At 40.7% G+C, this 12,251-nt stretch overlaps 1 protein-coding gene and 1 pseudogene across 1 annotated transcript in view; one reads left to right on the forward strand and one right to left on the reverse strand.

Moving 5' to 3' along the window:
• CACNB2 (calcium voltage-gated channel auxiliary subunit beta 2) overlaps window positions 1-12,251 on the forward strand; it is a 345,404-nt gene that overhangs the window by 27,094 nt on the left and 306,059 nt on the right. The window lies entirely within an intron of this gene.
• LOC150019666 (keratin, type I cytoskeletal 18 pseudogene) lies at window positions 3,143-4,546 on the reverse strand (annotated as a pseudogene).

Genomic DNA, 12,251 nt, shown 5'->3' on the forward strand with positions numbered 1-12,251 from the left:
GTTTTAGGGGAATCAAAAGTTATACGTGTATTTTCAACTGTGTAGGGTGGGATTTGGGGGGGTAAATGCCTTTAATCACCATGTTGTTCAAGGGTCAACTGTAGCTACCTTTTTCATACTTTGAAAAATTGCTTTGTCTTTGCTTAATCTTGCCATTGTTAGAGAGAAGTAAAAACTTGGTACCTTCAGAGGTGGCAGTTTGAGACACTTATTTCTGACTTCGGATCTGCTTTATTGTTTCACTTGATTCAGACACTACAGAGGAGTATGTGTGCCAGATAATGTTTTTTCTAACAGCGTTCAAATTTAAATACAACTTAGTTTTTTTAGTGTAACCTATAAACTTCTCCTTTGAGTAACACAAATGCTTCAAAAACAAATTCACTTTAAACAATTGACTTATTTTTCATTCTGATTTCAAGACTTGAAAAGTAAAACTATACGTTTAGAAATACAAAATGAAGAGTGTCACTCACAGCATCTATTACATAACAATTATTTATAAATAAAAGGTTAATATATAAAATATATATATAAAGTGACTTTTAAACCTATTAACTAGAGATTGATAAAGCCATCTCATCTGGCTGATAAGAATTTACCTCACAATAGGCTTTGTTTATAAATCATTTTAAATAAATGTATAGAATCTTGGAGTTTTCCATGTTTTTTAATATGAAACACAATGTAATTATGTTGGAAAGTGTCAAAATTTCTACAGTGTTGTTTGAAATACAAATTAAAAATATCAGCCAGCTCTGGCTGGTGTGGCTCAGTGGATTGAGCAGTGGCCTGCAAACCGGAAGGTGGCTGGTTTGATTCCCGGTCAGGGCACATGCCTGGGTTGTGGGCCAGGTCCCCGGTTGGGGATGTGCTGGCGACAACCAATTGACGTGTCTTTCACACAGTGATCTGTTTCTTTCCTTTTCTTTCTCCATCCCTTTCCCTCTCTCTAAAAGTAAACAAGTAAAATCTTTTTAAAAGGATCAGAGTCATTACTACTGTTGTTTTCAGCCTTGGTGCTAGGTTAGTAGTGAAGGGTCTCCTTTGACTGAAGGTCTCAGAGAAGCAGCAGAAACTCGAAAAGAAAGATCTGCCCTCACAAACACATATGAGTAGTTGGTCACCTTACTTCAACCAGCTTACTTTGTTGCATATTAAATAAACAAGATGGCTGCAAGTCAAAGGATCACATTGGGTCAGAATGAAATGATTATGTATGAAGAACAGGTGAGAATTATTGAACTATTAAATCAACATTAGGAAAAAATGTTTTATGAGGAACATTAATTTTGTTAAATTCAACAGGTTCCTATTCACTAAGTCTTCAGCAGTTGCTTTCTCTACACACACACACACACACATACACACTTGCACACACACTCACACACATCACCAGCACTACCACCACCCATATGCACATACACATACAGCCACTGCCAGGGGACAGGATGCTCCATTCTTGAGCTTTTAAAATTCAAAAAACCTTCCACCCCCAAATTATTGTGATGTCCAGTAGGAAAAAAAAAAGCACAGTGCACATAGAAACCTGGGGTGGGGGTGTGAGTTCTAGCTGGTGTACCTGCATCAGACACTATCAGCGTAAGACTGGATCATATTCTGAATTCAGAATATTGTGGATGGGAACATCTTTCATGTTTTTATCAGAGAGCCATGTCTAGTATGCCAAGGAAAATCATGCACTCCAATTCACAGTCACTTACTGTGGTTAGTGAACAACCATGTAAGTGTATAGATATTTGGCTTTGCACACTTGCGGTAAAGAAAGTATCAACTATTGGAGGGGTTATTGACAATTACCCAATACATAATATAAGACATTGCCTCATATGATCTCTGACCCTAGGAAGCTTCCAGTTTGCAAAAGGAGCTAAAATATGCATAGAATGTGTTTAATAGAAGTGGAAATATTTTAAATAGGGAACTAGAGAAAGTGCTATAGTTATGCTATAGGAAGATTGTGTTTTTTATTGAGGAACCACAAGAGAATGGTAGGAGAAATTAAATGTGAACCTCCAACAATGGGACGAAAGGGCATTGAAGGAGTAGAGACCAAAGTCGCAAAATTAGGGAAGGAGGAAAAGCATTATTTCTCTAGGAGAATAGTGAGCAACACTTGGCTTGCTGTTCAGAGAACATGAAGAATTTGCGGCAGGCAAGTGTAGAAAGATGGGTGGAAGGGAACAGTGGAGAGTTGGAATGCCAAAAGCAGGAATTAGAATTTAGAGGGTGAAGGTGAACGGCCTGGAACTCTGTCCTTTATTTGAGAGACTGTAGCAGAGCGGGACCCCTTCGGGCAGCTGTAACTGAGAGAGGACTGCACACATTTCAGCTGAAGAGGTAGAGGTTGTAAGGGACTTTGTTCACTGCAGCCTGGAGTTTCAAGGGACATAGAGAGGTTAAGAGTGGAACGAGAGAAGATCAGGAGGGGTGATTGGAGATTTGGTTAGGAGTAAAGAATTCCTGACCTTGATAGCACTGACAGGGAGCAAGGGTATAGACATGGGTGGGGGAGATTCCCTGCATTTTTTATAGTGACTGAGGGAAGCTTTTATTTACAATGTAGTCTCACTGAGCCTGGGGTTCAGGTTATAAAGACTTTAACTAAACCTATTTAGTAAGAAGAAAATACAGAGGCTTAAGTACCCTTTAGAGTCTTAAAAATCATGTGCAAAGTACAGTATACATAGCATTGAATATACCTGGTGAACAGAAAGCAGCTGGCTTGTATTTAGGAGGCATATTGCATGTATTTTAAAGCTAAATTCTCATTTAACAAGGCAAGTTGACTACCCTGTGAGGATAGAGCTGTGGGAGGGACTGTAGGATATAGTACCTCATCTCCCATCTCAGAGTCCCCCTGCGGCACGTGCCACTGCCATTCTCCTCTTCTTTTTCAAACTAATGATTTTAGAGAGAGACAGAGAGACAGAGACAGACAGACAGACATCAATTTGCTGTTCCACTTATTTATGGTTCATTGGTTGACTCTTGTATGTGCCCTGACCAGGGATCAAACCTGGGATGGAGGTCTTTATCTTTGTAACACCAGTGCACATGATCCTCTGTATGTGTGTGTGCATGTGTGTGTATGATACTTGTTGCCAGTGTTCTTTTTTTTTTTTTTGAACTCTGAACTTTTTATTGGCCTCCTGCCCTGCAAAAAGATCCCCTACTTCTGCTGCCTTTAACGCCTCAAAACTTTGGTGTCGTTGACCTCAGACACCACTTTGCCGTCCACAATCCTGCGGGTGGTGGTCTTTTGGATGGTTTGTAAGGAGTGGCTGTTGTCCAGGGTGTCAACAAGATCGAAGTCCTCCCCTTCTTCCAGTAGTCGGCGGTAGGTGGCAATCTCAGCCTCCAGCTTGACCCTGATGTTCAGCAGGGCCTCATACTCCTGGGCCTGGCGCTGCCCCTCTGCCCGGGTCTGGGCCAGCTCTGACTCCAGGTGCAGCAGGATCCCATTGAGCTGCTCCATCTGCATGGCATAGTGTGTCTCCACCTCCCTCAGGCTGTGCTCCAAACTGGCCTTCAGATTTCTCATTGAGTCCAGGTCAATCTCCAAGGACTGGACTGTACGTCTCAGCTCCGTGAGTGTCATCTCAGCAGCTCCTATCTCAGCGGTCTGCGAGGTGACCACTGTGGTGCTCTCCTCAATCTGATGGGACCAGTACTTGTCTAGCTCCTCTCGGTTCTTCCGAGCCAGATCGTCATACTGGGCCCGGATGTCCGCCATGATTTTGCTGAGGTCCTGAGATTTGGGGGCATCCAACTCCACAGTCAGCCCGGAGTTGGCAATCTGGTTTTGTAGACCATTTACTTCCTCCTCATGGTTCTTCTTCATGAAGAGCAGCTCCTCCTTGAGAGTCTCGATCTCCATCTCCAGCTGCAGCCGAGTGATGTTTGTGTCATCAATGACCTTTCGGAGTCCATTGATGTCATTCTCCACAGACTGGCGCATGGCAAGCTCCGTCTCATACTTTACTCTGAAGTCATCAGCAGCAAGACGGGCATTGTCAATCTGCAGAACGATGCGGGCATTGTCCACAGAATTTGCAAAGATCTGAGCCCTCAGGTCCTCGATGATCTTGAAATAATGCGCCCAGTCTCTGACCTGGGGTCCCTTCCTCTCTAGGTGTTCCCGGATTTTGCTCTCCAGTCTCCGATTCTCAGCCTCCAGGCTTCTCACCCTTTCCAGGTAGGAAGCCAGGCAGTCATTCAGGCATTGCATAGTCTCCTTCTCGCTCTGGATGCCCCCTATGCCTGCCAGACCCCCGGCCATCCCTGCAGCCAGGCCCCCGGATCCCCAGTTGCCCCGCACACTGGTGGAGTGGGACACCGAGATCCGGGAGCCCGAGCCCCCGGCGCCGGCATAGACGCTGGCCGCGCTGCTGACCGGCCGGACCCGGTGACTGGAAGACTGCACGGAGCCCAGGCTCCGGTAGTTTGTGGAGAAGCTGGAGCGTGTGCTGAAGCTCATGTTGCTCAGGGAGAAAGGCGAGAAGCCGAGACTCAGGTTGAAGCTGCAGTGCCAGTGTTCTTAAGACTGATTATAAATCATTTTTAATGGTACCGTAAGCACAAACTGTACCTTATTGGTCTTTGTTAGAGCTTAAATAATAATGAAACTTCTCAGATTCATTCTCATTCAGGAAGAGTTTATTAAATATCTGATTTGTGCATGTCTATCATTTAAATACATGCCATACACAGAAAATCATAGAGATGAATCAGACAGGGGTTGTATCTCAAGGACCTGCCTGACTAACAGAATCTCTTCTTTTTCAATTCATTGCGTTCTTATTTTTTTCATCAGGGTAGAATAAGAGCACAGAAAAGGTGTGTTAGGGGGCAGTTCTTTCCCCTTTTTCTTGGCTTTTATTTTGAATGATAGAAATACCTTTGGTTGAAAGTAAGAACATTGGGTGTTGGGAGGCATACATATGTCCTTTAGACATAAGGGCTTGCAGAAATCCAGATTTTTCTACATTCAGTTTTGAGGTTGTAAGGACTGGCCTTAGTGTTGCCATGGGTATAGGTACTTAGAAGGATCCACATTAGCAAGTCTGTTTGAAACTCTGAGAGCCTTTGAGCCATGGGAAAAGGTGCTGGATGGGCCTGGTAATAAGACCTGGGGCAATCCTGTATTTCAACTGCAAATCCTACAGGGCCTAGGTGGGGAATAACCAAAATGTAGAGCAGCAGCTCAGACTACATTAAGCATTGAGTCTATCTTTGTACAGAGAGACCTGGCAGCTGTGTGTTCCAGTTGGGACATGCACACAAACAAATAATAATTTTCTTGACTTTACTGTAGAATGGGTTTTTGCCAGCTGAGTAGCTACAAGCATTTTCATTGCAATGTAAACTAAATACTATGAAATAAATGTCAGTAACTTAAATTTTTCTACATTCTTTCAGCAGAGTACCAGAAAACATGATTATATTTGTGAGATCTGGAGAAAGCTTATAAATAGCAGGGATAGTAGCCCTTGCTGTTTTATAAATTGTTACAGAGAGTTGATATTTATTCCATAACCATTAATAAGGATCCTCTGTGCCCTTTGGTACAAGAGAGGATGATCAAATCAGCTCATCGAGAGTGAGCTGCATGTTCCAGTTGAACATATAGCTTTCTCCCCACACCCCATTCCCCAGCACCACCTCCTTTCCATTTAGTCAGTAACATTCCTCATTAGTGTTGTTGAATAAAACTTTGATTTTTTTTTTTTTGTGTGTGTGTGATCAGATACATTTTTATTTGGACTCTAGTAATTCTGAATGTGCCATAACAAGGCACACATATTTACCTCTTTTCATTATGTTTGGGAGATCTTTGGATCAAGAGAAACTCAAATCATTTTAAAGAAAGAACTCAAGGATTTCTCCAAGGTATTTAGTACAGCAGTTTGTGTTTTAGTTTGACTTAAATTTTGGTATGATGCCTTATTGAATACTGGTTATTTCGTCTTGCTTATTTGTAAACACAAGCACCTATGTTTAAAAAGTACTTTAACATGAAAGAATGACATCAAAACTCTTTTAGTTCAGACAAGTCACCCAAACTCCATTTCCCCTCTAGAAGTCTCACTTGTGAATTTTACTGCCCTCTGCCTTTCATAATTTTATAAAAACATTTGTGTCCCATTGTTGACAAAGATGTTTTTCCTTATGGTATTCTCTCCTTGGGTATAGACTTGGCTTGAAGAAAAGATGTGTCCTGAGGATTCCATTCTTATGCTTATGTGTACAAGTTGGCATGGTGACTGTCCGCTTCCTCTGCTGGCTGGAATGGGCTATTTATAGTTTCTTTTCTTGGCTTCTGATTTGGTGTATCAGTGTGTATTTATGCAAGGGAGCGCTCTGAGGCCATATAAGACTGTAGTTTAGAAACCTAGTAGCCTCATTTGCCTTTTGCTCGCTGGAAGAAGAATGGTATTATATTTGCCAACATCAAAATGTAACATGATGGAGTGACTAGACAGCCACTCCAGCTTATTTGAAACCACAGACGACACAAGCAAGGCTTGAGACAGGATCTACATAAGGAGAGGAGTTGTCCCCAGGATGAATGATAGGGGCATCTTCTCAAATGAGGGGTTTACTGTCAGTTGCACTAGATTAGATCTTCAGTTCCTCTTGTAGGTAATGCAGTTGACCCTTGAACAACACAATGGTTAGGGGTACAAGATCGCCCTGTTGAAAATTTGCTTATAACTTTCGACTATCCCAAAATTTAACTACTGTTGACATTGAGCCTTACTGATAATATAAACAGTCTGTTGATTCACATTTTTTATGTTATATATATTATATACTGTATTCTTCCAATAAAGTAAGAGAAAAATGTTATTAAAATCATAAGGAAGAGAAAATACATTTACTGGAGTTATTTTTATAAATCCACATATAAGTAGGCCCATGCAGTTCAAACCCATGTTGTTAAGGGTCAGCTGTACCTCTCATTTCCTTGTAATTTTCCTTGTTTGCCAGAGGCATTGATGTTTTCACTGAGGCCAATATTTTCTCATTGTTATGCCAGGGCAGGCAGGATGATGTCACAGAAGAAGCATGGGCCAGATAGGACTGGCATTTTATTTTGGGTCCTGTAGTCACACATAAGGCAGGTGATGTTGTGAGGGATGAACTTCCTGGTCTCCAATTTCCTCATCTCCAAAATGGGGACATTATATCTGTCCCTCACAGGGTAGTTATGAGGAATAGGAATGATGTAGACCACAAGGAAATGTCTGGCTTGGAGCAGCTGCTGATCAAATCCTGAAAACTCAGTAAAAGAAAGAAAAGAAAAGGGAGCGTAGGCTATCTCTCCCTCCAGGATTCACATTAAGGCTTTTGATGAAAAAAAGAGATCCATTTTCCTTTCCTTCTGCCTCTGCCCTTGGCATTCATTGACCTGGGTCATCTTGCCCTCTGAAACTCTCCATCTGAGTAAAAGCCTGGGTCAGAATGACCTCACCTGTCTTCTCTCTCTTTCATGAAACTTCCCTTATGGTAAATGTAAGCTGAGACTTTAAAAAATTCTCACCATCAGTCTGCTTACTAGTGAGTGTACGTCCACTGCTTTGGTTAAACCTCTTCAGCTTTATGGCACTTGCTACCATTGCTTACATAACTCTGCTAAGGTTGCGTCTTCAGAGCAAATGACCTATTTTCAGGGCTCTTCTGCCATTAACAAACATGGCTGAGAGTCAGAGTTTTGAAATTTGAGATTCATTTGAAACCGAGGCCAAGTAAATCCTAAGGACACCTAGTGTGACACCTGTGGGTATTCTAATGGCAATCTGCTTGCCTTTTTTGTGCAGGCTGATTTTAGCACTAAAGAGCAGGTTGCAGGAGGATGAGAGATGGAAGAAAAATAGTAGGGGTCCCCTGGGTGACCAGGGGAACAGCCTCCCTTCAGCGGGCCATGGGCTGCCTCCCCTTTGGCCCACTTGTGTCTGGGGGTGCCTGTTTACCATTGTTGAAAGTTAGGTTGAAGAGGTAAAAATATTAAGTCAACGGAGAACATTTCATAGCAACATAATTTAAACTTTCATTAGTTCAATCATAAGTTTCTGTATTACTTTTTTTCTGAGCAAAAAAGTAGCACATGTTCATAATAGAAAATGTAAAGTAGAAAAAAAGTTAGAAAAAAATTCAAGATGAAAATAAAAATTGCTCATAATTCCTTTCCCCTAAAGTTGTAACTGTTATTACCTGTTTAAATTCTTTTGTCTCACTCTCTCACTCACACACATTCATGTATATGTAATCATCACATGCATATAAGTAGTTGGGAAAATAGTATGCAAATCGAATTATAATGTCTTTTTTTTTTTTCATTACTAAGAGACAGAGGAGCAATGTGGTTGAGCAATTGTCTGTACATTTGGACAGACCTGCATTTGAGTTCTCACTTTGCAGCAAAGTATTATTTGATGGCAGAAGTAATTCTCAAGTCTCCCTTTCCTTATCTGTAATGTGCGGATACCAATATCATCCTTCACAATGTGAGTTGTGAGGATTTGGCGAGTGTTATCTGTGAAATGCATGGAGTCCAGGTTCTCTAAACTGTAGCAAAGCAAACAGCCATCAACCCGTGTTCCTGTCCTGGTAGCACTGTCTCTTCTGTTCCTTCTCTCTACCCTGACATTCTCACTACATATTAAAAAAAAAAAACTACTGGTCGCCCTGGCTGGGTGACTCAGTTGGTTGGAGCTTCATCCTGCACACCAAAAGGCTGCAGGTCCAAACTCCAGTCAGGGCACACACCAAGGCTGAGGGCCCAAGACCTGATCAGAGCATGTGAGGAGGGCAGTGGATCAATGTTCCCCTCTTACATTGATGTTTTTCTCCCTTCCTCTCTTTCTAAAAAAATAGCAATGAAAAAAATGTCTTCGGGGAGGTGTGTGTGTGTGTGTGTGTGTGTGTGTGTGTGTGTATAATATCCTACTGGTCATTTAATGCCCATCTCAAATGTTCTGTGTGTGGAAACTTTCCAAGTGTGGAGATTCTCCTCGACTTGAACATCTGGGTATTTCTAGAAGGCTGTGTGGTATTGTGGTTAAAAGTCCAGGTGCTTCACTCAATTCCCCAGGTTCAAGGCCAGCTCTGTCACTCATTAGCTCTTCATCCTCAGGAGACTTAATTAATGTCTCTAGGGTACCACATGCTCCTCTGTAGAGATAGCATAAGTACAGTACTTACCTTATAGGGCCATTGAAAGGGTTAAAAATGTGATTTCATGAAAAATGCTTAAAATAGTGCTCAGCCAATGTTAGTTACCTATTATTCCACTGACCATGCTGCATGGGGGTTCATGATTTGGGTGTTGCATTCATCTTTCAGTAAAGCATGGGCTTTGCGTTCACTGTAAAACCTACCCCTATGCCAGGCCTGTGGAGATGTTCGATTTACACGTGTTGGCCTTAATAGCATTGGGTTGAAAATTGCAAGAGGAAGGCAGGACATCTTGAGATGCTGGAAGTATTAAGCACCTAAGTTTAAAATACTAAAAGAAACTGATTTTTTCTCTGTTACTTTTGTTTCCAAATAGTTTTAGATTGCAAATATGTTGCAGAGAGTTTCCATATGACCAATACTGTTTTATCCATTACCAGCTAGAGTCCACACGTGGTCCACCTTTCCTCAGTTTCCCCACAATGTTTTTTTATTCTCTGTTCCAGAATCCCATCCAGTGTACTATATTATATCAAATTGTTACATCTCCTTAAAATCGTCTTGGCTGTGACCATTTCTCAGACTTTTCTTGTTTTTGATCACCTTGACAGTTTTGTAGAATGTTCCTCAAGTGGTTTTATTTAAATTGAGAGATTATTCACATACCATAAAATTCACACTTTTAAAGTATATAACAAACTAAGTGGAAAAATTCTTTTGGTAGCTTGATTTTGCTAAACTTAAAATTTATTAGCAATATCAGATTACTTAAATTGGATACAAAGTGCTTCCAGATAGGAAATGTATTATTTACATTCCATTTATATGGTGAGCTCAACTGCTTCTGGTAAGCATTTACGTGAGCAGGGTTATAATGCATTTTGGCCAAAGGAAACCAACCAGAAGGTCATCTTGGGTTTGCTGTTGCCCTGGAAATGTTGAAAGGAATGAATTTGTTTTGGTCTCCTGGACTGTTTTGGACTCTGTTTTAGCAGGGTACTTGTTTTTATATACTAGTTGAAATAGTAGTGATGTCAGAGAAGCTTGCATTTGGAAAACAGAGAGGAAAGTGGAGATACATCTTTTACCATGACAAAAGGCTGACAGCATGTGGGCAGAGATGATCAGAAAGTAGAAGTCAGGGTGTGAGAGTGGGAATCCCATTTCTGCAGCTTTTCCTGCATTCATTCATCTATTCATCCATACAGCAAATCTTTATGCAGTGCTTACCATGCGCCAGAAGCTATTCTTGGTTCTTGGGATGCAGCAAAGAACAAAGCAGACAAATCAAGCTCTCGTGAAGCTTACACACTGGTGGCATAGACAGACAGTGAACAGACAGTTGTGTGTCAGGGGTGATAAATGGTCTGAAAAGTATAAAATGGGGTCAGGTGATGTAGAAATGTAGATGGGAGGTGTTCCAGAAAGACCTCTTTGAGCTGCCATTTAAACAGAGGCACAAACATATTTAACTGAAAGTGTGTCTACAACATGGACATTCTCTTTGGAATGAATCTCATTCACTTAAACTCGGTCAAAAAAATAATGGAGTAGCTTTTATATACAACTGTCACTGTGCTTTGCTTGGGGGATTTAGTGAGCAGTAAAATACATGGTCCCTGCTTCCAGACAACTGACTGCCTTGAGTGGAAATGAGGTGTGAATCAATTAAAAGTAAGTCCTTTAGCAACAAGTTGTGAGAAGTGCTGGGAAGGAAGAGAAAGGGAGCTGTGAGCCCTGGGAAGGGAGACGAGGGAGCCAATCTAAATGGCAGGCAGGTCAGGCTTGCTTGAAGAAGGGACACTTAGAAACTGAGAGCCAACAAAGGAGGAGGGATGAACAGAAGTAAAGAGGGCTTGGGAGGAAGGCCAGGGAGCCTGGGCACCGGGAGCCAGGTGGATTCTGGGAAGAGCCTGCAGTGGTGGCAGTAGCGAGGAGGATGTCAGTTGTTTACAGTGAGAGGAAGTTGTAAATCATTTGACACCATCATATTCTTGGAAATGGATATTCTTACTATCATTCTGCATGCGCAGTAAATAGTAGTAAATGAAAATAAGTTAATCAAAAAAGCCATCTAATTGACCTGCTTTGTCATTTTTTGGAATTTAGAGTGTATGTTAGATTTTGCAAAGATAACCAGAAGTGCTATTATGGATCAATTCTGATACTTTGTTTAAATAACCAACAATTAGAAAAAATAGATCACATGACAGTGTCTTAAAAACAATTGTTAATTAAAAAAGACTCTTTAGGAGGGCAATTTTAAACCTTTCCTTGTTTTTTAAAAAGTTTTTTTTTTTAAATGTCAAGTGAGATTTTAGAGTAAATATTTAATTGTATTATACAGTTATGGTTCTTAGAGGAAAAACAACCTTTGGAGAATGTTTTTTAATCTGATAAAATGAGTTATCTTTGTTTAAAGCCTTTGCTCTAGTCTAGTACATTCAGTTACTTAATGTGCATCATCTTTTTTAAGAGTGTTTTGATATGACATGTTCAAAGTCAAATGACTTTATAAAGACAGAACAAAGCCTTTGCTAAGGATGCAAAAATGTCTAATCTCTGGCTTTTTAAATGTTTCTGCCTTTTTAGGAAAATCAGGATGTGATTGTGGAGTAGTGTTAAGTGAAGGGCTTACAACAGTGGGGTGGTGGTGGTGATGATGCCATATTTTTAGACAATTCTCTTCACAAGTCTCCATGAAAAACCTGTAAACATACTTGGTTAAACTTCAGCACTTGGACGCTGACCCCAAACAAATGAGATGGCAGTGAATTCAGGTTTTGATAGTAGAGAATGGCTAAGGGAGTTTGGGAAATTCAGAACTCGTTCATATTTACTTCTACATCATGATTGGTGTACATGCCACACAATTAGAAATTTATTCTTTGTGAGAGTATATTTCCATCATGTAAAACAAACAAACTGTCTAACTTTTAAATCTATATCACATATAGATTTAATAGTAATTTATTAAATTTGAGGAGATTTTGTGATTTTCAAAAAAAAAAAAGATTTAAGTTAAATATATGTAATTTCTTTCAATTTCC

This window comes from Furipterus horrens, unplaced genomic scaffold, assembly GCF_987537825.1.
Source record: "Furipterus horrens unplaced genomic scaffold, mFurHor1.1.pri manual_scaffold_2, whole genome shotgun sequence".
Classification (NCBI taxonomy): Eukaryota; Metazoa; Chordata; class Mammalia; order Chiroptera; family Furipteridae; genus Furipterus; species Furipterus horrens.